Genomic DNA, 27,117 nt, shown 5'->3' on the forward strand with positions numbered 1-27,117 from the left:
CCCATTCTAATGGATGCCCATGGGACATTTCCTCATGTTGCGGAGATGTTTGGATGGCTGTGTGGTACGGGAAGACAGACTGCGGGGGAAATCACTTGAGAATAAGCCATGGGTACTTTACTGCCTAAGCTTTGAAAGTTTTTGGAGGAGTACTGGAATGTTGCCCAGTCTTAGTGTGTAAACCTAAAGCCTGGGTATGGTGGCACAAGTCAGTGACCCCCGTTCTTAGGAAGTGGAAGGAGGAAGAGGAATCAGATTTCATGGTCATTCTTCAATACGTGTGAGTTCAATTAGGACCAAGCTGGGGTATACAAGACCATGTGTCAGAAATAAATAACTGAATAAGTGACTACATACGAGTTGTTTGCAGAGCAATTGCTGAATGGCTAATGCTTGGGCACAATGCTACCGACAAGGAAGACAGAGCTCCCAGTGGCTTCTGCTTCGTGGACCAGGCTGAGGGTGGCAATAGGGGATCCCAGTTGCTCTGCTGCATTTCCACACTGAGAGCCATGGCTCTGAACATCAACACTTTTGCAGCCAAGTGCATATTGTGAGGCTCGCCTTGCTGACCTCCTAATGGCCTGAACAGTGGCCTGAGGAGGGAAAGGCTTACTCATGTTGAAAGCCTTACATACGTTGAAAGCCTTGCTGCCTTCATTCCTGTCCAGCGGCTATGTATACTGTCCTTCTGGGGCTTCTCTAACCAAGTATCTCAGCCTGGATGGCCAGACAAACAGCAACTGACCACCACCCAGTTTGGGAGGCTGGAAACAGCCAAGATCAAGACACCAATAGGCTGCTTACTGGCAGTCTGTGGGATTCCTCAGCTTTTAAGAGTTGAGGAATAATCTCTGCCTTTATCTTTATTTTTTGAGATTCTTGTGTAGTACAGACAGGCCTTGAACTCCCCATCTAGCTAGTACTGGATTTATTTAGTTACCAAGTATAATTACAGTTGGGTGATGTAACAGGGCATTAGAGGCTTTGACTGATATCTCTGAAGAGGAAAGCTGAGGGCATCTGCCTTTATAGATATTAAAATTTAAGGTTTTAATTGTTGTCATATAAGCACATGACCAAATGGAACATTCTAGAATTTAGGAATGGACGCTCTCTGTTTGTTTGTTTGTCCATAGTTTTTAAGTCAGAGTCTTAGTCTCAGGTTTCAGCAGACCTTGAACTTGTAATTTTTCTGCCTCAGTCTCCATAGAACTGAGGCTCCAGGGATTTACCACAATGTCTGGTCAGTATACGCATTTAATACCTGATGGAAATATTCTTTTCTGATTATTGGGAAAGTTATAATTCATTTAGAAAATGATTGATATAAAAATAAGGTGGACCTAAAAAACAAACAATATATTTGACTGAAATCTAATGAAGAATTTGTATGACTTTGAAATAGAGTGGATTTTTTTTTAAAGTTTTAATTACATCTCTCAGTTCATTAGAGGGAGCAGGAGCACATGTGTCACTGTGCACACATGGAGATCAAAGAGCAACTATTGCTGTCAGCTCTTTTCTTCTACCATGAGGGCTCTGAGACTCAAACTGAGGTCTTCATGCTGAGAGAGGCAACAGACTTTATCCACTGAGCCATCTCGATGGCCTGGAATAGAGGGGACATCATTAATAAATGAATCTTCAAAACTTTAAGTGGAAGAGGAAAGACACATTCCCATAGGTTTTGGGTATAGATATAGACATCAATAGATAGATAAATGATAGATAGATAGATAGATAGATAGATAGATAGATAGATAGATAGATAGATAGATAGATAGATGGATGGATGGATGGATGGATGGATGGATAGATAGATAGATAGATAGATAGATAGATAGATAGATAGATAATTTCCTTGGTTTTATTTACTAAACCCAAGACCTTGCACATACTAGGAAATGTTCTACCATAGACCCATAGACCCACACCCTCAATCCCTTTTATCCATTTTGGGACAGAGCCTCACCTTTGGACAGCTGCCCTTGAATCTGGAATCCTCCTGCCTTAGCTTCTGCAGTAGGCACAGTCACATACTGACTCCATGTCTTACTTTTAGGATTGGTATTTTTTGAGTGTGTGTGTGTGTGTGTGTGTGTGTGTGTGTGTGTGTGTGTTTCTGTCTGTCTGTCCAGGGTATGCGCATGTGAGTACAGGTGCTTTAGAGGCCAGAAGAGCCCAGTTATAGGCAGTTGTGAGCTGCTTGTCAGTGGGTGCTGGGAATCAAACTCTGGTTCTCAGACAGGACAAGAAGCACTCTTAACCACTGAGCAGACTCTCTGGTCTCTACAATTTTTCTTTTAGTTGTAAGAAGGGGAAAAAAAAACCACTTTAACTATAGACAAAAGACAAACTAAATACACTTGAAAGGATTTCATTTTAATATGCCCAAAGTCCACCTAAACAGGTGATAAAGCTTGGAATATAACAGGGAGGGAGAGAAAGAGAGAGAGGGAGAGAGAGAGAGGGAGAGAGAGAGAGAGAGAGAGAGAGAGAGGGAGAGAGAGAGAGAGAGAGAAAGAGCTCACAGAGGAGGAAACGAAGGTTTAAATGGAGTAAGATGGATTTGTCAGAGAGAGGACAACTGAGCTAATTACTCCTTGGGATGACAGTGTCAAGAGGAGTGACACGTTATGTTAGAACAAGAGCAAATTAGCGCGTGCACACCTTGCTGGTAGTGTGAGCTGCTAAAGCTTATGGAAGCACAATCTATCAATGACCGTTAGGTTCAAAACACTCACTCACTGCCACAACGACTCTCTTTTGAAAAGCAGTTGTTTCAACAAATATGAAAGCCTTGTGCTTAAGAAGATATTTAAAAGAGTGTCTGCAGAAGCACTCTGTGGGAAGAGAAAATATCAGACAATGAAGATTACCTATCGCTGAGAAGATGGCTGAGCCTTCTTGAAAACCAGGGGTTTCAGCACGCAGCTACCACACAGACAACAGTTTGCTCTCACCAGCACCATAAACACGTGGAGAGGCGCTAATAGATTACATAAATAAGCCAATTTCCTGCGTGTGTGTGCCTGTGAGTGAGTGAGTGAGTGTGTGTGCCTATGAGTGAGTGAGTGAGTGTGTGTGCCTGTGAGTGAGTGAGTGTGTGTGCCTGTGAGTGAGTGAGTGAATGAGTGAGTGTGTGAGTGTGTGTGTGCCTGTGAGTGAGTGTGTGTGTGCCTGTGAGTGAGTGAGTGTGTGTGTGCCTGTGAGTGAGTGAGTGAGTGTGTGTGCCTGTGAGTGAGTGTGTGTGTGTGTGTGCTTGTAAGTGAGTGAGTGTGTGTGTGTGCCTGTGAGTGAATGAGTGAGTGTGTGTGTGCCTGTGAGTGAGTGAGTGTGTGTGTGTGTGTGAGTGAGTGAGTGTGTGTGCTTGTGAGTGAGTGAGTGAATGTGTATGTGCCTGTGAGTGAGTAAGTGAGTGAGTGAGTGAGTGAATGAATGAGTGAGTGAATGAGTGAGTGAGTGTGTGTGTGTGTGCCTGTGAGTGAGTGAGTGTGTGAGTGAGTGAGTGTGTGAGTGAGTGAATGAGTGAGTGTGTGTGTGTGTGCCTGAGTGTGTGTGTGCCTGTGAGTGAGTGTGAGTGTGTGTGTGTGCCTGTGAGTGTATGTGCGTGTGTGTGTGTGTGTGTGTGTGTGTGTGTGTGTGTGTGTCTGTGTCTTGGGAGGTGTTACATTATGTTACCATTTTTTTTTTGTAAAGATCTAGAAAAAAAGTAAAGCCCACTCCATGAGTCTGCTTAGCATCTGGGTGTATTTATACCAGTGATGACAAGCGATTTTATACAGCATCAACACCCTCAGGGCCGGAAAGGAGAAGAAATCATTTAATTTCTTGCTTCAAATGTCTTAGCTGTTTCACTTGTTAGGAGGAATCTTCTTTCAAAACTTCAAAACAAGTTAATAGATGCAACTGTAAAGAAGAAAAAGCGGCAGAGTAATGAAGATGCCTCCGACGAGCCAGGAAGATGGTTCAAGTTTTCTGCACAAGCACGAGGACCCAAGTTCAAGTGTCAGAACCCACATTAAAAAGCCTAGGGTAGCCTGCCTGGCTGAAACTCCAGAACAGAGGGGTCATGAGTCAGAGGCTGGGGGATTGATGGAGTTTGATGCCCACTAACCTAGCTTCAGGTTCAGTGAGAGACCGTGACTCAAGGAAATAAGGTGCAGAGGGGCAGAGCAGCAGAGCTGGTGGCCCCTACTGTCAGTGTGTGCACCTCCATACACACATGTGTGTACATACCCTGACACACCACTTAAGATTCACTAGGTCCTGGAGATAACGTTCATTCTCTTCAGGTGACTATCAAGACCCCTGGGGTCCGTTTCCACAGCCAGCACCCGCCTTCCTGTGCTGACTCTCCACTCTGTTCTCCAGCTTTTCAGAACCAGAGGCATTCTTGCTCCCAGGCTGCCATCACCTCCCACCTTATGGAAATCTCTGACGCTGAATAGAGAGCTTCCGGCTATTTCTGTAATATCTCATCTCTTCCCCAGCAGCCATTTGAGCCTCCCTGTGGTTGAATATGTGCCCCAACTTTAAGACAGGCAATGGTGTCCCACAACATGTCAACAGAATCTTACTGAGCTCATTGTAGGTGATAAACACAATATACAGCCGTTGAATGAATAAGCAGCAGAAGAATCGAACTCATGCACGAAGCTAAGCATTACAGATACAAAGAAAGCACAGCCCATGTCCTCAGAATGATGCCTCAGAGAGGCAGGCATGTGAACAGCCAGCTATATCACGAGAAGATAATTATTGCCGTGGGACAGAAGGAACTTAACTGAAACTGCCTGGGGACAGTCTGGACGGCTTCTCAAGTGAGGAAACATTCAATCAAAATCTTGAAGGCTGAATAGATGTTTACGAGGACATAAAGAGGATGGAGTGGTGCTGCTGACGGAAGGACCAGCTGCAAGGATACAGCCCGAGGAAGATATCCCCAAAGATTTCATTTTACTTGAGTAGAAAAATCAAGGTTGAGTAACAGAGCCTGGGGAAGTAGATTATTTCATTGTTGTGCAAGCATGGGAACTGGAGTTCAATCCCCAGAATCCACTTTACAGAAGAAAAAAGTGCCAGGCATTTGGTTTGCTAGATGGCTCAGTAGGTAAAGATGCTTTCTGTGTAGGCCCAACCACCTGAGTTTGGTTCCCAGAATCCACGTACACGTGGAAAGAGAAAATCGACTCCATAAAGTTGTCCTTTGACCTCCTATACTTGCCATGCATGACATGTTCCTGTACACACACACACACACACACACACACACACACACACACACACACACACATTACAGAGATTGGTGTGTCCCAAGGGCATCTCGTGAATGACTCAGTAAGGCTATTAAGAGATGTTATGCTGGCCCTGGCTGCCTCCTGAAACTCAGCACAAAGCCACATCAACAAGGCACACAAAGTCAGTTTGTTTGTATTTTTTCTTCAGAAATGAGCTGGCAGTTTTGTAATAACACCAGGAAAATTGCACTTTAGGGGTCACCAAATTATCCCTGAAAGGTCTTACTACCATTGCCTGTGATGTCCTCTGGTGTCTGCAGGATTCCCCTTCTGTATCTCATCCTATCCCAAGAGGCTACCAAAGCCAACTTTAGATATTGGAGAAAGCTGCAGATTTGAGAGGGTGAGACAGAAGGAAGAGTGGGCCAGAATGGGCCAGTCAACGGCCTCTCTATCCCAGCCTCTGAAAGGTGTGCCTTTCACATCAGACAGAGGGGTAGGACATGGTGTCCATCTTGGCAGGAAGCTTGGTTGTCATTCAGCAGTGTAGCTCTTTCACCCAGGCGGTCCCTCAGCAAACACTTCCAAGGTTTCTTTAACCCAAATATCCGATACATGCACATGTATGCATTTGTGTGTGTGTATATGGACACATAAATATATATGTGTGAACACATGTACTCGTATGTGCACTTGTATGTATGTGCGTGTGCAAATTTGTGGTGTAAAGAGGATGACTTTCCATGTCATTCCTCAGGTACTTTGTACTTTTAGTTTTTAGGACAGGGTACCTCACTGGCTGAAACTTGCTAAATAGGCTAGGCTAGCTGGCCAGTGAACCCACAGGTCCGCCTATCTCTGTCTCCCATTGCTGGAATTAAAGGTACACACTGTCACTACACTAGCTTGTTTAATATTTGGGTCCTTGTACGTGAAAGGCAAGCTCTGAGATGACGGAGCTGTCTCTCCAGCCTGCCTATGTATCCACTCTAGGATTAGCAAATGACAAGTTAATGTTGTGAAAGTAATGCTCAGTGCAGTCATTACCCTCCTTTCCCTATGCAGAGATAAGATTAAATTTAAAACCTTTTGTTATTATTAGTTATTAAAATTTTTTGATATGTGTATTCGAGTATGGGTGTGAGGGTGCCATGTTTCAAATGTAATTAGAAGACAATTTCTCCTAACTTAGTGAGACAGTTTTCTCCTTCTACTGTAGTTTTGGGGATTAAATTCTGGTCTTCATGTATGTTCATCTACTGAGCTGCCTCACTGGCCTCTTAATCCTGGTTATCAGCATCAAGAAGCTCTTTAGGGCTTGAGTGAAACACACTCTTCAGGGTGTCTCTGAAGGAGTTTCCAGGGAGCATTGACTGAGTGGATATGAACAGCTCCATTCTCCAGGCCTGGGTCTTAGGCCAAATAAAAGGTAAAAGGTGAGAGGCCATAGAGACCAGTGTCCCCTTTCTCTGCTTCCTGATCTCCTGAGATAAGAACGTGGGGCCTCTCATGACTGCTTGGAACTGGTCCTTCCACCTTGCCTGCTCTGCCAGGGTGAACTGTATCTCCTGAACTGTGATCTAGAATAAACCTTTCTCTTCTTCAGTTGCTTCTTGTCTGGTATTTAGTCACTGAAATGAGACAAGTAATTTACATCCGGGGCCTGTGGTCAGTGGACAAGCCTACTGCACAATGGCAGGCCTATGCCCCTTAAAGCTTGATCCTGCAAGAGCCATCCTTTAGACATCTGACGAAAGCATGAAGACACCCCCCTCCCCCATACAATGTCTTCATAAAAACTATAGACAAGGCTGTTGTCTATGGATTGTCTGCTATGGAGGAGGAACTGAGCATGATGTCATGATGGGGACATATAGTGGCAGGAAGAAGGGGATGACTGGTCATCTATAATTAGGAAACAAAGAGGGGTGAAGGTTGGTGCTCAACTCTCTTCCCCTTTTTTGATCAGTCCAAGACTCCAGCTCTACATATTTAGGGTGGTTTCCATACCTCAAGCTAATCCAGGAAATGTCTCACAGACATCCCCCAAAGAAACTCATTTCCATGGTGATTCTGAATTCTATCAAGTTGACAATAAAGATTAACTGTCACAATAAGGGTATATTACAGAAGTAGAAGTGGTGGGTTGCCTCCCTAACATGTGAGGCTAGAAGTTCCATACTTAGTACCAAAAGAAGAAAAAAACAACAGATAAACAAACAAAAACTCACATACATTGGAACCAATAACCAGCTCTGAGAGATTAGCAAGAACTTCAAAGACAATCCAGTTGGGTTTTACTGGTGAAAAAAAAAGTAAATATGTTTTTATTAATTCTTAGAAATGTATATTTTGATCATATTCCCCTGCCCACTCCTCATCTAACTCTTTTCAAATCCATTACTCTCACCCTTCTCCACTTATGTCCTCTTTTTTTTTTGTTGTTCTGTGTTTTGCTTTATAACACAAGTCCAATCAGTGCCAGTCCTAATACATTCATGGGTCTAGAGCGTGGTTGACTTATCAAGGGTCAGACGTTTTAAAAGAATCTGACCCTCTTTTCCCCAGGAGCCATCAACTGTCCATAGCTTCTTGATCAGTGGTTAGGGCTCATGATGAGAGTCTTGAAGGCACTTGAAGAAGTGTCTAGTTTCTTCAATCCAAGAACAAAAATATTCCTCAAGGATTAACATAAACAGCTTATTAAGAAAGGGCAAGCAAGCTGGGAGGTGGTGGTGCATACCTTTAACGCCAGTACTTGGAAGGCAGAGGGGAGTAGATCTCTAAGTTCAAGGCCAGCTTGGCCTATAGAGCAAGCTCTAGGCCAGCCAGAGCTACACAGAGAAGAAAGAAAGGGAAAGCAGTTTTAAGAATGGGATTGGGCTGGGGTTGGGGATTTAACTCAGTGGTAAAGCGCTTGCCTAGCAAGCGCAAGGCCCTGGGTTCGGTCCCCAGCTCCGAAAAAAAGAAAAAAAAAAAAAAAAGAATGGGATTGGGCTAGTGATCTAGTAAAAGTCACCCACTCAAACAAACATTCTTAGGCCGTCCTTCTTCTGCATGATTCTCCATCATGGGCTCATCTTAAACATGCTCTGATTGTTATGTTAGCCTTGGAGAAGGGTTTCCAGGCCTCTGCTACTTGGCTTCTGTCTTGTGTTAATTTTGACACAGCTCTGTTCAAATTCTTATTTCCCTGCCTGAACAATGGATCCCCTCGTTCCGTCTCCCACTCTGTCACCAGACCACTGACATTGGAAACAAGAACAAGTCTTGCTCTAGATGCAGATTTATGAACAGATGAAATGGTTGTTTGAGGCCGTTGGGACAGTGAATTTGGGGGTGATCTGCTGTACAGTTATAAAACACCAGAGCAAGAATCGGTCACTTGTTTTGTTGGTGTTCGTGACTCCCTTTGGATCATCTAATAGCTCAGCCGTCCCAGTGTCTGTAGGACTGAAAGGCTGGTGCATTTACAATCTCACGTTCGCAAGAATTCTCTGGAAGTGTGTCAACTGCTGCTTGCTGTTCTCCTCCCCCCTCTCCTCCTTCCACTCCTCTTCTTCTTTGAAACAGGGTCTCACTATTCAATCAAAGGATACCAGCTTCTGTTTTCTTACCACACAGGACTCTGATAATGATACTTTGGCATCAAATAATAAACAAATGAGCTGGGGATTGGGGATTTAGCTCAGTGGTAGAGCGCTTGCCTAGCAAGCGCAAGGCCCTGGGTTTGGTCCCCAGCTCTGAAAAAAAGAAAAAAAATAAACAAATGAACCACAAACAAAACTTTTCCTGAGTAATGCTTGGAATATTTTGTGGACTAGTACCTTTGTAAAGTACTGAAAGGCAAGATGTGACATGGGGTCAGATATCGCGTAAGGACATTTCAGTGGCAGACAGAGAGCATGCACCACTGTGGTCCCATGTGATTATGACAGAGGAAAGAAATTATGATCACCTTGGGATGCTGCAACCAGGATGGCCTACTTTTATGCACAGTGTGTGCTGTCTGATGACAGGGATGAGCTGCTGTGCTCCTGCTATGTCTATTTGCTATGCTTTTTAAAGGAAAACAAACAAACAAACAAACAACATTCTTTTCTATGTTAGGAGAGCATTGTGTGCATCATGATGCTGGGCAGACACCAGAGATCTTGCAGCGTTGGTTCTCTCTGCCATGTGGGTCCTAGGGATTAAATTCAGTTCCTTAGTCTTGATGGTAAGTGCCTCTACTCACTGGTATTGATGACCCTGTCCTAAATTAAGTCTAGACTAACTAGTACATTTGCATGATGATTAATGAATATTGATTATCACTTTGACAGAATCTGGATTCACCTAAGACCCAAACTTCTGGGTATGTCTATGAGAAGTTTCTAGATCAGGTTAACTGAACCAGGGGTAACCCTTCTAAATGTGGAAGGCATCGTTCCAAGGCCGAGGTCCTAGACTGAAGAAAAAGGAAACAAGCAGAGAACTGTCCCCTCTCATCTCATCTCTCTCTCTCTCTCTCTCTCTCTCTCTCTCTCTCATTTCTCTTTCTATCATCTCTCTCTCTATGTCTCTCTGTCTCGCTATCTCCTCCACCTCAACTCTGCTTGCTGACCTCAGATGCAATGTGACCAATGTGACTCACTCTTCCTGCTATAACTTCTCACCACACACACACACACACACACACACACACACACACACACACACAGATACACACACACAGAGGGGAGGGCATAAATTTGAGGGTTGTAAAGAACACTTGTTGCTCTTCTGGAGGACTTGAGTTCCCAGCACCCACACTAGGTACCCCATAATCACTTACAACACCAGCTTCAGGGAACATGATTTTCTTACTTATTTTGAGTCAGGGTTTCACACTGTGTAACCCTGTCTGGCTTAGATTTCACAACAGGGAACAGGCTGTCCTCAGGCTCACAGAGATCTGCCTGCCTCTGCCTCGAGAGTGCTCTGATTAAAGAAGCTGGACTTACAGGTGGCTAAGAACTATCTAATGTGGGTCCCGGGATCCAAACTTGGCTCTACTGGAAGAACGGGGAGAACCTTAACTGCTCTGCCACCTCCCCGGCCTCCCTCATTTTATTTTAAGAAACCTTTATCTCTGTTGGGCATGATAGCACATGCCTTTAATCCCCGTGTTCTAGAGGCAGAGGCAGGTAGGTCTCTGTGAGTTCGAGGCCAGCCTGGTCTGCATAGTGAGTTCTAGGCCAGCCATGATAACTCAGTTCAAGTCTATCTAAAAAGAAAAGAAGAGAAGAGAAAAGAAAGGAAACTTTTATCTCAAAGGCAAAGATGCATCTGTTTAGTTTGTACTTCTGTAGTCAGTAGGCAGGAGGGGATGTTTTTATATTGCTTGTCCCTTTCCTCTTTTCCTTTCCCCTTCTTTAATTATTCTTCTCCTTTGTTTTATCAGACATTTACTCTCTGCTGCTTATGAAGGCTGCAAAGTTCAAGATCGGGGTTCCTGCATGGCTAGACTGGTGAAGCCCTCTTCCTGGCTTCTAAAGGCGAGGAGAAGCTTTCTCTTCTGGGTTTCTTAGGGTTCTTTATATATTCTGCATGCTGCTCCCTTGTCATATTCAGTACATGTTTTCTCTGAGTCTGCTTCTTTTAGCGTCATTCCGAAGGTGCTCCCTGGTGTGTCCTTACCTTTGTTTTCCACTAGATCCCTCTACTTCTTGAGTTTGAGTGGCTCTTTTAAAAATAGCATAGCTATCCTCGCAAGCTTAATGATTTGTGAATGCGTCTTTTTACTTGTCTTTCCCCCATTAAGGGGTATGTGTGGGTCACTTACTCCCAACCACACACAAGGCATTCCACAAAGACGTGACCACACAGAGTATGGGTAGTGAGGAAAGGGAGGCCCCATAGTGGCCAGATATGTCACATGGATAGTTAAAGAGTCTTCCACATGAGAACTACTCACACAGCCAGGACATCGTGCGTTGCCTAAGGAAACACACTGCTCTCTGCAAACACACCGCCTCATTACTCATCTCTAAGTGCAAGCAGCCGTGTTGCTTGCTGTCCAACCAAAGGGATTTGAGTAGAAAGGAGGGTAGAGACATAAGGAAGTGAAGCGAGCGGGACTCCCATGTCTGGTGTGCCTTCCACTGGGGCTTTAAATTGTAGCCTTGTTATCAATTCTAGGTCTCCATGTCTTAGAGGCGACTGCCCTCCTGGGTGGCTGTGCACTCTTGTTTGCCTATTGCAGATCCTCCTCCTTGTGCACATATTGTTCATGGTTTCGTTCTTCAGTTAGACCCCAACGACCGCCATTTTCTTTGAGAATTGTCCTGGTCTTGCAGTTAGTGGCACTGTTTGGGAAGGTTATGGAACCTTTGGGAGGTGCAGTCTTGTTGGATGAAGTATATCGACAGGGGTGGGCTTTGAGGTTGTCTAGCCTGGTCCCACTTCCAGTTCTCTTTCTGCTTCCTGTGTTCAGATGAAATGTCATTCCTCTGCTCCCTGGCCTCCAGGCTGACATGCTCCTGTTGCCATTCCTTGTCTGCTGAGATGAATTATATCCCATTGGGATATAATTGTAAGCCAAAATAAACCTTTGCTTTCCTAAGTTGATTTTGTAAGGGTGTTCTATCCTAGCAATAGACAAGCAACTGATATACCTGATTTCTCACTCACTGTCTTGTTTTTAAAGAAAGTTATCCTTTTTTAGGAATTTGGATAAAGGGAGAGATTGTCCTGTGTGATTTGTCACCTGTCTCTTCCTTTCTCCCCAGTGGTGTAGACTCTACTGAGGGACTCGTCCATTCTAATCAATCTCCTTGCCACCGAGCTCCGAGTTCCACCACAGCTCTCTCTCAGACATCCTGCATCAGTTCAGGAGTCATCTGACCTGATTTCCTTTGTGCTTCCCCCTGGCATTTCTGAGACCGTAAATGGTTCTCTTGAGCAAGAGAGAAGAGGGGATTAGAAGGTTTGCCTCATTAAGGTGATAATCTCATTTAGGCATAGCTGTGCTGGACCAATTATTTACTTAGGCTAAAAAAGTATAAATAAAAGAATCCAGACAAGATAAAAGATCTATCTTCAAATTTATCTCTGACAGTAGTGTCTACAGGAATTTCCCCACAGGCCTCATCATGACTTATGAGCTGTATGCATCAATTGTGTTTGACTAGAATTTGCATATTCATATTCAAGTCGACTTGCAAGTTGTGACGCTTCCCTTATGTAGCCACTACTCACTAATGAATCCCAGGGAACAGAACCATCCTTTAACAGACCTGGCTTTCTTAAATGGAAACAAAGATGATAAATCACCCAGAGCTTTGACTTGTGGCTTGTAGCTCATGGGCAATATTTTTCTAAGTTACTCATGCCCCTGACAAATATACACCCATACACCTTCTTGACTAGGACTTGCTAACATGGGCCAGGGAATTCTTCTCATGGGCTGGGACCTGGATGAACAACTCTCCCTCCTCTCTTAGTCACTGTGGGGAGTCCAGGTTCTCTAGTTTCTGATTCTGCATGTGAGAATAGAAAAGGATTGGAACGATCAACTCCATAGCTGGAGTGAGTATCCATTAATTTAGTGTCTGATCCTGGGGTACCATGTAATAGATATGGTGTCCTACACCAGTAACATACATGACACTTAGGAAAAATCTGGTTTATCCACTACAGATAAGCTACCACAATGTACAGAAATGGCATCCACTTTTATGTCAACGGGGGAGGCAGGTGACTCCAACTTCTGTTAATCTTTCACTCAAAAGCTTTCCCCTGTGGAGGTGCATGGCTATTTCTGTGCATAGTTCAACAGAGGAAATGAGCAAGGCTAGATTTTCTTTTCCATTGCTGGCTTAAGCCATGCTATACTAACTTCAGTAGAAGGTAGGGCTCGTTTTATTTCATGGAGTAAAAGATTTAAAAAAAAAATACTGTTAGCTTTAAACTCAGTACAGACTGTCCTGTCTCTCAAGTAATGACATAGCAGGTGTCCTCCTCCATTCTGAGCAAAAGAAGGTGAGCTATATTTTGTTTCGTCTTGGCTTTTCTGTCATGATAAGTTCTCATGTAGCACAGGCTGGCCTAGAACTTGCTGTGTAGCCGAAGCTGGAGGCTGACATTAAACTTGCAACCCTCCTACCTTCTCCTGCCCAGGGCTGGGCTCACATATGCATATCACTCCATTCAGCCATAATGGGAGATATGAATTCTTCTCATTGATCAAGAGCTTTTGGAAATGGTTCTACCCTGAACTGCTGGGACATGCACGACAGCCCCAAGACATGTAGACTCAAGCCTGGTATAGTTTACTTTATCCAACTGCCCTGGACTCATTGGGAATCCATATTTATGAAAAACACACTTTCAAAAACAATTATTGTATTTTGTGTGTTCATGCACACATGCATGCAGAGTGTATGCACATGCATGTATGCTGTGTGTGCATGTGTGTGTGTCTCTGTGAGTGTGTGTGCCACAATACACATGGGTAGGACTGAGGACAACTTGTGGAAATTGGTTCCCTCCTTCCACCATGTGGGTTCTGGAGATTGGCCTCAGGCTGTCAAGCTTAGCAGCAAGGTTCTTTATCCTGAGCTATTTTGCTGGCCTGAAATTGTAGCCTTTGATGTAAGTGATGTCATAGTATCAGAAGACATTTCTAGATGTGTGGATGTTTGTTTACTTGTTTGTTTTAAGACAGTGTCTCACTATGTATCCCTAGCTGGACCAGAACTTGCTTTGTAGGCCAGGCTTCGGTGTGTGTGTGTGTGTGTGTGTGTGTGTGTGTGTGTGTGTGTGTGTGTAAGCCAGAAGTCAATGTCTGGTGTCCTTTATCCTTCGTCACTTTATTATTTGAAACAGGTCTCTCACTGAACCTGGAGGTCATTGACTAGCTAGGCTGGCTGGTCAGCGTAGTCCAGGAAGGCTTCTGTCTCCGTTCTCTGCAGTGCTAGGCTTTTAATATCAGCATTTTTGGTCTGAACTCAGTTCCTTGTGCTTCTGCAGCGAACACTTTAATGACTAAGCCATGCCCTCCAGTCCCGAATATGTGTTTAAATAATAACCCTTGACTTCTCCAGGCCTTACCTGGAGCTGAGTAGGGAAGACAATATTAGACACTATAATGGCTTGTGGCTCTCCCACACTGAGCCCAAACCACCAAAATCTTATTCCTTGAGAGAAATTAAATACTTTAGTTTTTAATTAAATATTTGAATTTCTGCAAGAGAAATAAAATCTAATTACAATTTTCTCTTCAGGGAAGGCGATAATGAAAGTTAAGCAATAACATTATCTTCAACAAACTATACATTGTTCTGATATAACAAAATAATGTTAGTTCAATGGAGGATTAAATACATATACATCACTACTATGAACTGACCCACGCAATGAAAGGGCAATAAACATATTAAACAAGGAGGTGCGCCCTGAAGTCTGTCAGTGAGTCTTGAAATTGTTATTCTCAGACTTGAGTAATCTTTCTCAGAGCATCGTAACAATTGAAGCAGACAAGTATGGTATAATAAAAGGTTACAGGAGCCAGGAGGTAAAGGCTCATGCCTTTAATCCAGCACTCAGAAAGCAGAGGCAGGTCTCTGAGTTCGAGGTCAGCTTGGCCTACAGACTGAGTTTTAGGACAACCAAGGCTGTTCAGAAAAACCCTGACTGGAAGTGGGGGAAAAAAAGATTAAAGAGGAATATCTCAGGCGTAAGAGTACTTGCTGCTCTTCCAAACGACAACAGTTTGGTTTTCAGCACCACACTGAGCTTACAATAGCCTGTAATCCCTGCTCCAGGGTACCCAATGCCCTCTCTGGCTTCCATGGGCGTTGTGGGTATACATGCATGCACATGCACACAGATTCATACAAATGAAATACATCTTTAAAAAATAACCCAGTAAGATGAGAACATGTTGGGGTTAATAATATTTGTTCCACTAATAAAGCTACTTAACTTCATAATTAAATGAAATAATACGCTTATTCTGGAAGAACTACTAACACATTGAATTATCTATCGATGCTCATAAATTATCTTCATTGAACAGCTGCTGTGCTCAGGTTCAATAACAAATGCTCAGCATTTATTGCTGCTTCCAGCCCTCACAAAATCCTCTGTGAAGTCGTACGATAGTTGACGGTCAGTCAGCGTGACTGGATTTATAATTAGCTAGGAAACTAAGGAGCGCCTGTGGGTGTGCCTGGGAGAGTCTTTCCAGAGACGAGTAACTGAGGAGGGAAGGTCCATCTTGAATGTGAGTGGCAACATCCCCGCCAATGATGCCCAATACCTGGCACCACAGTAACACACACACATACACGCACGTACGCGCGCACACACGCACCACACTTCTGACCAAGGTTATAGGTCAGCAATGGTGTTTGCCTAGCATGACTGAAGCCCTGAACTTCAACCCCAGAATTCCAACAGACAAACATAAAAGTTACACATGCTTTAAACTCTAGACTGAAGCCTTTCTTTTTTTTTTTTTTGGTTCTTTTTTTCGGAGCTGGGGACTGAACCCAGGGCCTTGCGCTTCCTAGGCAAGCACTCTACCACTGAGCTAAATCCCCAACCCCGAAGCCTTTCTTGAGATAACTTGTGACTTGGTCTTCACTATAACGTGGGAGGTGGTCTCAGAAACTTTAGGCATCAGTCAGATGGGGTCAAAAATAATCCTCCCAGGGAAGAGTCCCCACATTGATTATCTATTACTATAGATCAGCTATAGCTATAGGTCAGCTATAGCGTCACATACATACAAGTACTGATACATGGACTGAGCAAGTTGTATTGCATTTAAGGGAAAGAGAGGGAGGGAGAGAGAGAGTTTGTGAGCAAACAATTAAAGAAATAGAAGTAGAGGTCATGAATTTGAGAGGGGGGTATGCATGGGAAGGGTTTGAAGGAAGAAAGGGAAGAAAAATTAATATCTAGAGATCTGATAAGGCATTCCTTCTAGATGCATCTATGAGGGTGCATCCACATAGCTCATGTGAGTTTATGGGCTGAACAGGAAGCTAGCTCTTTTACCAATTTGAATGGGTGCCATCCATCTGAAGGAGCCTCAATATGAAAAGGCCGATAGGGAAAGTGAACTTGGTCTCTTTTTCTCTCAGAGCCAGTACAGTTTCATTACGTCCTTGAATATCACAAGCCTAGTCTTTCCGGTCCCGGGACTTCAGGCCTGCACCAACACCGTTGAGTTGTGAGTCTTTAGGACAAACTGAACCATGCACTGGCTTGCCCAGGCCTTACTGGTAGACAGCTTGGAATGAGGACTTCCAGGGCTCCATAATCCTGCAAGACAATCTTATATTTTTGGTTGTGAGCCTAGCCCTTAACGGCTGAGCCATCTCTCCAGCCCCCGCAAGACAATCTTAATGCATCTTGTCTCATCTGATTGTCTGCTTTTGAGACTGTCTCTCTAGAAAACCTGTGTTGATCCAAGGGATCAGAGTCCCGTCAGTTTTGGTCCTTTGGCCACAGGGAGCCAAACTTCACGTTTGGTGCACTCAAGCTGCTGGCATTTTACCTAATCTGACATTTGGTGTGTGGTGCATAGGTGGGCTCTCAGATTCTTCTTAGATTTGATATTGAGTATGTAGAGTAGGAAAAGTATATGTCATATTCCCTTATTCTGTGTTAGTGGTAAAAGGCCCAAAATAAACCTATTTATGAATGAGTAAGAAGCTTTAAGTACCCAATCTTATTGTAGCAGTTCAGTGTGCATAGGAAAGAAATGTTTATATAAAATGTATAGAAATTTGAATGGTTGCCTTTCTTCATATGAATGAAAGATTTTTTTTAATTTAAGAAAACAAAAAATTCCCCCAAGAGATTACAGATTTTTTAAAAGCTTTCTCTTATTTTTACCTATGTGCATATTTGTGTATCGGCGCATGCACGCACACACTTGTGAGTGCAGGTACATTCATGGCATCCCTGGAGCTTGGAGTAACGGGCACCTGCGAGCTGCCCCACATGGGTGTTGGGAACAGAACTCCAGTCCCCAGCTAGAGCAGAACACACTCTTAGCTGTTGAGCCATCTCTCCAGCTCTCCGGCTTAGAGATTTAAAACATTACAGATGAGAAGACATGAAAGTTGAGGGAAAAGTCACAAAAGTCCAAAATGCCAGAAATGATGGGAGGGAAAAGTAGCAAAAGCAGCCCTCACAGGATGTCAGAGCAGAAGCTAACACTGTGTGCTGGGACACTCTCGGGTGCCCGATAGGGACGGTAGACCTGCAGGGCTTGAAGTCTGAGAGGAAGGTCTTAAAGTTTAACTGAGGGAGAGAGCAATTAGGCTGACAGAAGACGCTGTGTTAACAATAAATGATGCTGGAAGACAACACGTGACCTTCAAAATTATGACCGAGTATCACTGCCAACTTGGAATCCCAAACCCAAACTATTATGCAAAGGGGGAAATATGACATTCCAACAAGATGAAAGTATGAGACTTAACCTTTCATATTGGATAAAAATAGCTTAAGGACAGTGTGTGTGTGTGTGTGTGTGTGTGTGTGTGTGTGTGTGTGTGTTCATGTGTATTTGTATGTGTATACATGTGTACTCGCATGTGTGGTGTATGGATCAATGTGCATGTATGTATGTAGGCCCATTCATCTGTGCATATGAGTGGGGAGGACCAAGGTCAATATTGGGTATCTTCCTCTATCACTTCCCACCTTATTTTATTTTATTTTATTTTATTTTATTTTTTGAGACAAGGTCTTTTACAGAACTCTAGCGTTGGCTAGACTAGCTGGCAAGCACATCCCTGGAATTCCCCTTGTCTCCACCCCTCCCCGCCCAGGGCCAGAGTTACAGGAGTGTAGTACCATGCCTAGATTTTACGTGAGTTATAAAGGATTTGAACTCAGGTCTTCAGGCTCGAGTAGCAAACATTTTACCCACTGAGCCATTGCCCCAGCTCCTTAGAGATACTCTTTAGTAAGAAAAAAAATTGACAAGGAGTGAACGGAATAGAACATCCTTCCCTAAGATGTGTTGGTAAGCTGAGTTAGACAAGCGTGGGGATGAGGAGGTGGCTCCCTGGATAAACCACTTGTCATGCAAGTGTGACAACCTGAGCTTGAATCCTCAGAAGCCACATAAATCCCTGTTCCACGGTGCATGTCTGTAATTTCAGTTTTCCAGGGGCAAGGTGAAGACAGGTGCTCCCTGGACACTCTCGGGGCATTGGCAGCAGCAAAACCAAAGAGACTCTGTGTCATCAGCAACGTGGAAGGCAAGGACCAATGCCCGAAGCTGTCCTCTGACCTCCACGTGCTTGTTGTGTCAAATTCACACTTGCACTCACACACAGACACGTAGACATAGACAAAGGCAGACAGACACATACACACACACACAAACATAGATACACACAAGCGCACATACATACATACATACATACATACATACATACATACAGACAGACAGACAGACATGCACAGGCACCCATATAAACAGACAAACACGTATAGACATACACACACAGAGGCACACATACAGGCAGACGCACAGACTTATAGGCACGGGCACACACTCAATGCAGCTGACATAAGATGCTAGATTACATAAGATGTGTGAAGGGCTTGATAGATATACTCACTTCTCTTCTTCAACCTGGGGATGGGCAGTGATCACTTGGAGTAGGTAAGAAGGACTCGCTTGGAGGGGTCCAGCCTGAGATGGTGGTGTAGATTTTAGAAATTGTTTGCAAGCAGGAATACAATTTTTACTATCCCCCAAAGCCCCCATAGGAGTGGGGTTCCTACCTCATCTGCCCGTCCCAACATCTGTAGCTCCGCACTTCAGCCTCTCATTCACAGAAACATTTATTCTGCTTGCGTGCGCTGAGCGCTACTCTCATTCCTCACTACAGTTTATTACTATATTTGGATCAGAAAAGAGAATCTGCAGCCAAAAAGCACAACACCATGTATGTTCATTGGAACGATTTTTCACGGAGAACTTCCTCAAGTTTGGACTAGATTAGCCAGACTTGTCCCATCTGCTTCCGTGAACTCACCACAAATGACATTTCCCAGAGTCCCCTTTGCTCTGTGACTCCAGATTAGGATCATTCCGTCAGAGGCATTTGCCTTGCCTGAGAGTGGAAGGTCGGAGGGCTGGGAGAGCATGTCGTCATTTGGAAGCACACAGAGATAGTGTCAGAGGGCACGTAGAGCTCACACACAGATAGAGGCAGAGGCCAGGTAGAAGTTCTCAGCACTTTAGGGAACTGTCCTATGAGAAGTGTTCTTTATAACTAACTGCAGGAACCCGACACAACCAGTGTAGCTGGTCCAGAATTTCTCATTTCAGTCAGTAGAGAACTTACTACCAAGCCTGATGCCTGAGCTTCATTCCTATGACTCACTTGGTAGAAAGAGAGAACCAACTTCCACAGTCTTTTCTCTGACTTCTGTATGCACCTCGTGGCATGTGTGTGTGTGTGTGTGTGTGTGTGTGTGTGTGTGTGTGTGTGTGTGTGTGTGTGCGCGCGCGCGCGCACACGTTTGCGAGCACATGTGCAAAATAGATGAAAATTTTTTTCCGAATAGTGAATCTGTTTTCAGAGATGTTTGCTAAGATATAATGATATATGGGGCAACTCTTGGGTGCTTCAGTACATCTGGGTTAGAGAGGCAGGCTAGGAGAAACACAAACGGCCCTTTGGCCTTTGTACTTTAGTCCCCCACACAGATACATGGGATCCTTGAGGGATGTTTCAAACCTCAGGGTACCTGTAAAATGCATAGAAGCCTCCAAGATGGCTCCCCAGGACCGTTTCCCACTGGTATTTATGACTTTGTGGGATCCCCCCACACAAACCATTAATGGTGCCATGATGTAACCCATAGAGTAAAGTGGAGGGTATGGCATGAGATGGGTAAGGCTACATCTCTAAAGGCATTGTAACTTCTGCCATTGTGTTTTGTTTTGCTGCCGTTTTTTAAATGTATTCTGTCAGGAAAGGCAGTTACTAAAGGTGTCTTTAGACACCTGAAGATACCTCCTGAAAACCACTGCCACCAACCTGCCATGGGGTGAATGTGCTGGTCGGGTTTTGTCCTCTTAACACCTCTGAAAATGTTGAAGGGTTCAACGTCTGACTATGACCTGCTGCGACGCTGGACCCAGGATGGTCCAGCACTAATGCTGGAGAGAAGGGCATGCTGAGGGGTGGAATTCATCTCATCTACGAGAGGGATATGAATGTGGATGACATGGGGCATGTGCTGCAGTGATTAGAACATGGCTCCCCAAATTGTGTTAGAAACAGTATTCAAATTCTTAAACTAGAGCGCTCAAAGTGGGTGAACTTTGGAAAGAGATAGGGTCCTGAGAGTTCCTCCCTGGTGAACGAATTCACCTACTCGTGGATTAATAGATTAGTGTCTCATTGTGATGGTTGGTATCGTCAGGTGGCCAGGATCTGGAATGACAGGAGACAAATGTCTGGACACATCTGCAAGAGACTTTCTGGATTAAATTAACTGAGCTGGGAAGATACACCTCTTGATTATTCTTAGTTATTCTTGATTGCCAACTTGACTACTTCTGGAATTGACTACAACCCAAAACAGGCTGGACATGCTGTGAGGGATTGCTGCGTAATCATTTGAAGTGGGAAAGCATACTTCTAGCCTGCATCTTTGATGTGGGCAGACACCACGTTAGTGTAGATCCTTTGAGGAAGATCTAGCTGTAACTTGGGCCACACCTGCTGGCAGCCTATATAAAGGACTTGGGAGAAGGATTTGCCCTCTTTGCCTGCTTGCTCTCACCTCTAACGGCAAGTCCACTCCTTCACTGGTGTAGAAGCCTCCTTCTTCAGGAATCCAGTGTAAACTGAAGACACAGCTGAGACATCCAGCCTTGTGGACCAAACAACTGTTGGATTCTCAGACTTCTGTTCAGTTGGCAGCCTGTAAAGAAATGTGTGTGTGTGTAAATATGTATATAATGTATAAAATCATTAATATATTTAATTGATTGATATAATATAACTAATATCAATAATATATAATATATAGTATATTAGACAGACAGACAGACAGATAGATAGATAGATAGATAGATAGATAGATAGATAGATAGATGATAGATAAAAAGAGATGAAAACAGATTCATTCTATAAGTTCTGCTACTTTAGAGAACCCTGTCTAGTATACACCCTAAATGTGGATGACACCAGTTCATGGGCTGAGATCCTAGACTCAGTGAAAAGGAGAGGGTTGGACTGGAGAGATGGCTCAGTGGTTAAGAGCACTGACTGCTCTTCCAGAGGTCCTGAGTTCAATTCCCAGAAACCACATGGTGGCTCATAATCATCTGTAATGAGATCTGATGCCCTCTGCTGGTGTGTCTGAAGACAGCTATATATACTAGATAAATAAATCTTAAGAAAGAAAGGAAGGAAGAAAGAAAGAAAGAAAGAAAGAAAGAAAGAAAGAAAGAAAGAAAAGGAGACGGCTGATCACAATGGCCACCCTCCCTCTCTCTGTCGCCTCCCACCCCCACTCCATGGATGTGAATATAACATGATTAGCTGCTCATTCTTCAACAATCACTATGCCTTTTCCGCCATGATGAACTGTACCCTGGAACTGTGCGCCCAGATAAACCTTTCCTTCCTTCAGTCACCTTTGTCAAGTGTGTACGATAACACAGTAACAGGACAGTAAGGAATACAGGAGGCCATCAAGAGTGGCCTTTACACAACCCAGCTCGTGTGTTCCTTCTTCAACTCCCTCCCCCTTCCAGACCTCATCTTTGTAAGATTTGTGGAATTCGGTTACGGCAGCAGGAAGTATCACTCAGGATCCTATGACGCACAGAGATGCACACCCGCCTCTCAGGGAGGCCATCGCTGATGTCCACCCCGGGGTTTCAGTTTCCCTTCCAGGCATCCACCAGCAGTCCGGTTTTCCCCAGATGCCTCTGCTAGCTTTCCCAATAGTCCCAGCTCTGGCCAGGGAGGGTTTTCTTAGCCACCCAACCTTCCAAGAACCCTGTCATTGGACACCTTCTGAGATTGACTCTTCATTTTGAATGTCATTCTTCCATTGAGTGGTTTTCTATCTGAACCTAGCATGAATTGTTGCACTGTTATATTCTATATAATTATATTGATAAATCTTTGCTTATTATATTCTGATAGACTGTGAGAGTCAGTGAATGAAGGAGAATTGACAGTTACTGAACAGCAAGGACGGCATGAGACTACATCTGTCATCTCACATGCTATTCTAGGACATACTGTGAGGTCAGTGTTGTGTTTCATCTGTGACAGATGAGGAAGCCCTCTAGCTTGTTTTTTTGTTTGTTCTTGTTTTTGTTTTTGTTTTTGAGACAGGGTCTTACTATGTAGCCTTTGCTGGCCAGCAAATAACTATGTAAACCAGACTGGCCTTGAACTCACAGACATCAGCCAGGTTTTGCCTCTGCCTCTGCTTCCTTGGTGCTAGGATTAAAGACACTGCACCTGGCGTATTTATTTACTTATTTTTGCCCTCCCCTCCTTTTTTGAGACAGAGTTTCCCTGTGTAGTGCTGGGAATTAGATCTGTAGGTCACGATGGTCTCAAACTCAAAGATCCTCCTGCCTCTGCTTCAGCTTCTCTAGTGCTGGGATTAAAGGCAATTACCACTGTGCATTGCCTAATTATTTATATGGGTGTTTTGTTTGCACATGCGTGTGTGAATTTATGTCAGGTCTGGAGTTGCAGGCAGTTGGGAGCCATGCCTATGAGTGGAGGGAACTGTACTCTCCTTGAACATCAGCCCATCAGCCAGTGTTTTTTTGGGTTTTTTTTTTCTTTTTTTTTGGTTCTTTTTTTTCTGGAGCTGGGGACCGAACCCAGGGCCTTGCGCTTCCTAGGCAAGCGCTCTACCACTGAGCTAAATCCCCAACCCCTCAGCCAGTGTTCTTAACCGCTGAACCATCTCTCCAGCCCAGAACCTAGTGCCTTGGTTAGGCCTGTGACTAAGAGGGCGAATCAGCATCCAATGGGAAGCCTGATGCTAAGGACCTCATAGCTTTCTTTGTCTCTGCTCTGCCTCTAACTCCCTTGAAACCAAGCTCCCTGGGAACAGAAAGGGCAGCTGTGTGAGTAGCTGGGGACTGTGGTTTCTAAAGCCCTTGAACCGTGAACTGCCCCGGCTGAGGCCACGCTTGTAGGCCTGGCTGTGTGCAGGCATCTGCTTCACCTGGGACCCAGAGTTAAATATTATCCTGCTGGAGCTTTGCCTTCAGTTTCTCATTTTCCAACTCTCATGACTGCCGGTGACTTTGGTCAAATAGACTCTGACCGTTATTACTCTCTTTCAAACGGCTTCTGGGCATCGTGACAATGTGTTTGGAAACACTGTGGCATATTTGTGGTGATTAAACTTACGGAAACATCTGGATTCCAGGCTTCCACAAGCCTGGGTGGCTCCAGTGTAGGCCCCAGTTAGGCTGTGCTTGAAGGAATCTCAAGCGAGCCCTTGTGGCTTCTGCTCCCTAGCCTCAGAGGGCAGGAAAATCGCTGGCCAGACATTTCCACAGGGGCTCCAGAGGATCAAAGAGAGAAAAGCAAACACGGAGGCAAAATGTGCTATTTATCCTTGCAACAAAGTAACACTGGCAGCCGGCTCCCCTCCAGTTATACTTGCTTTCCTGAAAGGATTACACTTGCCCTGGCTTCCTCTCTCTGGATTTAGCTGCCACTCAACTCCTGACCTGTGGCGTCAATCTCCCGCCCTCTCCCAGCCATGGTTTTCATTTTCTCATTGGGTGGGCAGGAATAGACGAGATTGGAATGGTGCATAAGAGAGAGTGTGGGTTAGTATGGCTTTTGAGAACCCCCGGCATGAGCAGTTCAAGTCAACTGCTCATATGGCGCCCTGAGCGCCAGTTCCTGGGTTACAGCCGGCTCTGAGCACTTCAGGTCTTCTCCGAGGAGGAAGATGAGGCTAAGGAGGCCTGCCTGGTGGTGTAGGTGTCTTTCTCTGGGAAACTTCTAGTCATTTGTTCATGGGCATCTCAGCTTTTAATTATGTAATTATAAATTCATAATTAAATGACAGATTTATTTATTGACTGCCTCATTTATTTTGTGGACAGATTCTCACTATGTAATTGCTATGGTGTGAGCCACTGCAGCCTCTGCCTGTACACAAGTACTCTGCTAACTGAACTACATTAGCAGACTACTTTGTTTTTTTTAAAGATTTATCTATTTATTATAATATGAGTACATTGTAGCTGTCTTCAGACACACCAGAAGAGGGCACCAGCTCCCATTACAGATGGTTGTGAGCCACCATGTGGTTGCTGGGAATTGAACTCAGGACCTCTAGAAGAGTAGTCAGTGCTCTTAACCATCTCTCCAGCCCCAATTTTTTTTTTAATTAATACTTGTATTTTTGTCTTTCTTTAGTGCTGTGAATGGAGTAGGGAGCCTCTCAAACCTGACAAGCAAATGCTACATCTCATCCCTTTTCTTAGTCCTTTTTAGTTTGAGGCAAGATTTTAGTAAAAACCCCAAACTGACCATTAATTTATGATCATCTTGCCTAGCCTCCCAGAGTAGGTAGGATTACTGGCTTGTGTCACTAGTCTCTCATTAGCTTTTCCAAAAGCCTGTTGTCATAGAGAAGAACCACACTACTTTGCTGGGCTGGCAGTGAGCACTTTGTATTTTTGAGGGTTCAGCATGACAGGTTATTGGGTTGCAGGGGCGGCAGGACAGGTCATGCCCACTCTGAAGGGCCTTGTGTGCCACACTAAGGAGTCTCTGCTGTCCTGGAGGCATCATGGTAACATTGACGAATAGATTTATTATTTGTTAGGCATCAAGGTTAGTTAGTACAAGGTAGAGTGCCTGGATCTCGGAGTCAGGAAGGGGTGAGTGAAGGGCAGGAGGTTGACAGCAGTTCATGCTGCAGAGGTGGGAACCCACTGCAGGGTGGGGGAGATGATGCTGATGAGGGGGGAGTCTGAGGAGAGTGCTGGGTGCAAAAGTCAGACTGCCACAAACTAAGGTCTAAATGGAAGTTAAGAAACAGCAGGGTTGAAGACAACCACTGGTCTGAGAAGTTTAGGTATAAAAGACCCAAATGCAATAAAAATACAGAGAAATATCTAGAAACGAACCTAGAACATTGATCATTACTATTCATTTTACGTATTTTACATTCTTATAAACTGTCATGAATAATTATGCATTTGTAGGCTGTGAAAACCTACAAACGTAATTTGTGACAAGTAAATCAAACTAGTTAACAGACACATTGCCTCAAACATTCATTCATTTTTTTTTTTTTTAACTTTTGGATTTCTTTTGGAGACGGTGCCTCACTGTGTGCCACAGGTTGGCCTGAGACACACTGCTATCTCCTGCTTCAGCATTCCAGAGTGCTGGGATGTGCCATCATACCTGGCTTCAAATATTTGTTCTGGGGCTGGGGAGATGGCTCAGCATTTACGAGCACTTGCCGAGCCTCTGGAGGACCAGAGTTTCCCTACACCCACATCAGGCAGCTCACGCTGCTGGCAACTCTAGCTTCAGGGCTACGAAGCCCTTCTTCCAGTCTCTATGGACAATGGCACACATAGTGCGTGCACATGCACACACACACACACACACACACACAGCCTTATACTTTAATATGTCTTAAACAGCTCAATGGCAGGGCCAGTCCCAAACCTCCACATGGCTAACACCTCCCCTCTGAGTTATTACTTACTGAAATCTATATTACATCTTTGCTGCCCTGGACCTTGGGGGCTGGGGTCACTCTTCCCAGCTCTTATGTGATTAGTATGCTCTCTCTTCTGCACCTCTCAGGCCTGGAGCTTCCTCTTTTCCTGGTGTGGTGGTTCTAAATCCTCCTTGGTCCCCTTGCCCATAGATCCTAGAGTCCCGCCTCCATCTCCCTGCCCAGACATTGGCTGCCAGCAGCTTTATTTACCAATCAGAACCAACTGGGGGCAGGGACCCTCAACATCTTAAATGCAGATTCTCGTGCAATTTTGGGAACCCAGTGAACATAATACAGGCGTTAGACCAAATCCCCAACAGATATGCGCAATACTGTTGCTAACCTTTTTTGCCATGCTGTACAGTAAAGTTAGAAGAAGTCCTATATTCCTCCCATCTACCTGATATCAATACCCTGGAACCATCATCCCCTCCCCCCACTTCCCTCACTAAGCTTGACTACTTTCAATTCCACACATACATGGAAGTCTATAGAATTTGTCCCTTTGTGTCTGCTTTATTTCACTTAGCACAATGCCCTCTAATTCCATCCACATCACTAATGGTGTGACTTCTTTCTTTTTAAATGATGAATAGCATCCTGGTGGCCATACGCCCACGTTTTAAACTATCTGCTACAGACACAAGTGGATTGATTCCATTGCCTGGCTTTTCTACACTGTGTAGCAATGGACACGAAGTGCAGACGTCATTTGGCGAACTGATTTCAAATCTTCTGGGTAAATACCCTGAAGGTAGACTGGTGGGTCCTATCAAGATTCTATTTTTATTTCTTAGAGGAAGTTGGGTGTGCTGGTCCTTGGTAGCTGCAACACATTTTAATCAGTGGGGGAGGTTGGGGCATGTTCAAAGCAGAGAGGAAGGAGACAGTAGAATGATTAAAGAGGAAATGAATCGGAGAGGAAAGATTTGGCAAGTAGGGGCTTGAAATTCAGAGAACAGTCCTCCCCACCCCCACACCCAAATTCCCACATGCCTAAGGGTTAGAGCCAGCTCTTCACATCTCATTACAGGCAAAGCCTAGGGCTCTGTGACGCCTGGCAAACCACTCCAAATGAGGCAAACGACAGTGTAACCAATCACATTGCTAGCTT

At 44.4% G+C, this 27,117-nt stretch overlaps 1 long non-coding RNA gene across 3 annotated transcripts; it reads right to left on the reverse strand.

The window, feature by feature from the left end:
- Window positions 1-917: 917 nt before the first annotated feature.
- LOC147994926 (uncharacterized) lies at window positions 918-19,332 on the reverse strand. 3 transcript variants are annotated; one of them, XR_015686034.1, is made up of 5 exons: window positions 19,026-19,128; window positions 18,860-18,933; window positions 4,791-4,999; window positions 2,883-3,912; window positions 1,424-1,612 (listed from the first exon to the last, which is right to left on the reverse strand). It is a non-coding gene; the product is annotated as an uncharacterized LOC147994926 (long non-coding RNA). The 3 variants fall into 3 exon arrangements; XR_015686032.1 differs by lacking the exon at window positions 4,791-4,999 and having other exon boundaries at window positions 918-1,612; window positions 19,026-19,138; XR_015686033.1 differs by lacking the exons at window positions 2,883-3,912; window positions 4,791-4,999 and having other exon boundaries at window positions 918-1,612; window positions 19,026-19,332.
- Between the last annotated feature and the right edge of the window lie 7,785 nt (window positions 19,333-27,117).

The sequence above is a fragment of the Rattus norvegicus genome, chromosome 4, assembly GCF_021556685.1.
Source record: "Rattus norvegicus strain SHRSP/BbbUtx chromosome 4, alternate assembly SHRSP_T2T, whole genome shotgun sequence".
In the NCBI taxonomy this organism is placed as follows: Eukaryota; Metazoa; Chordata; class Mammalia; order Rodentia; family Muridae; genus Rattus; species Rattus norvegicus.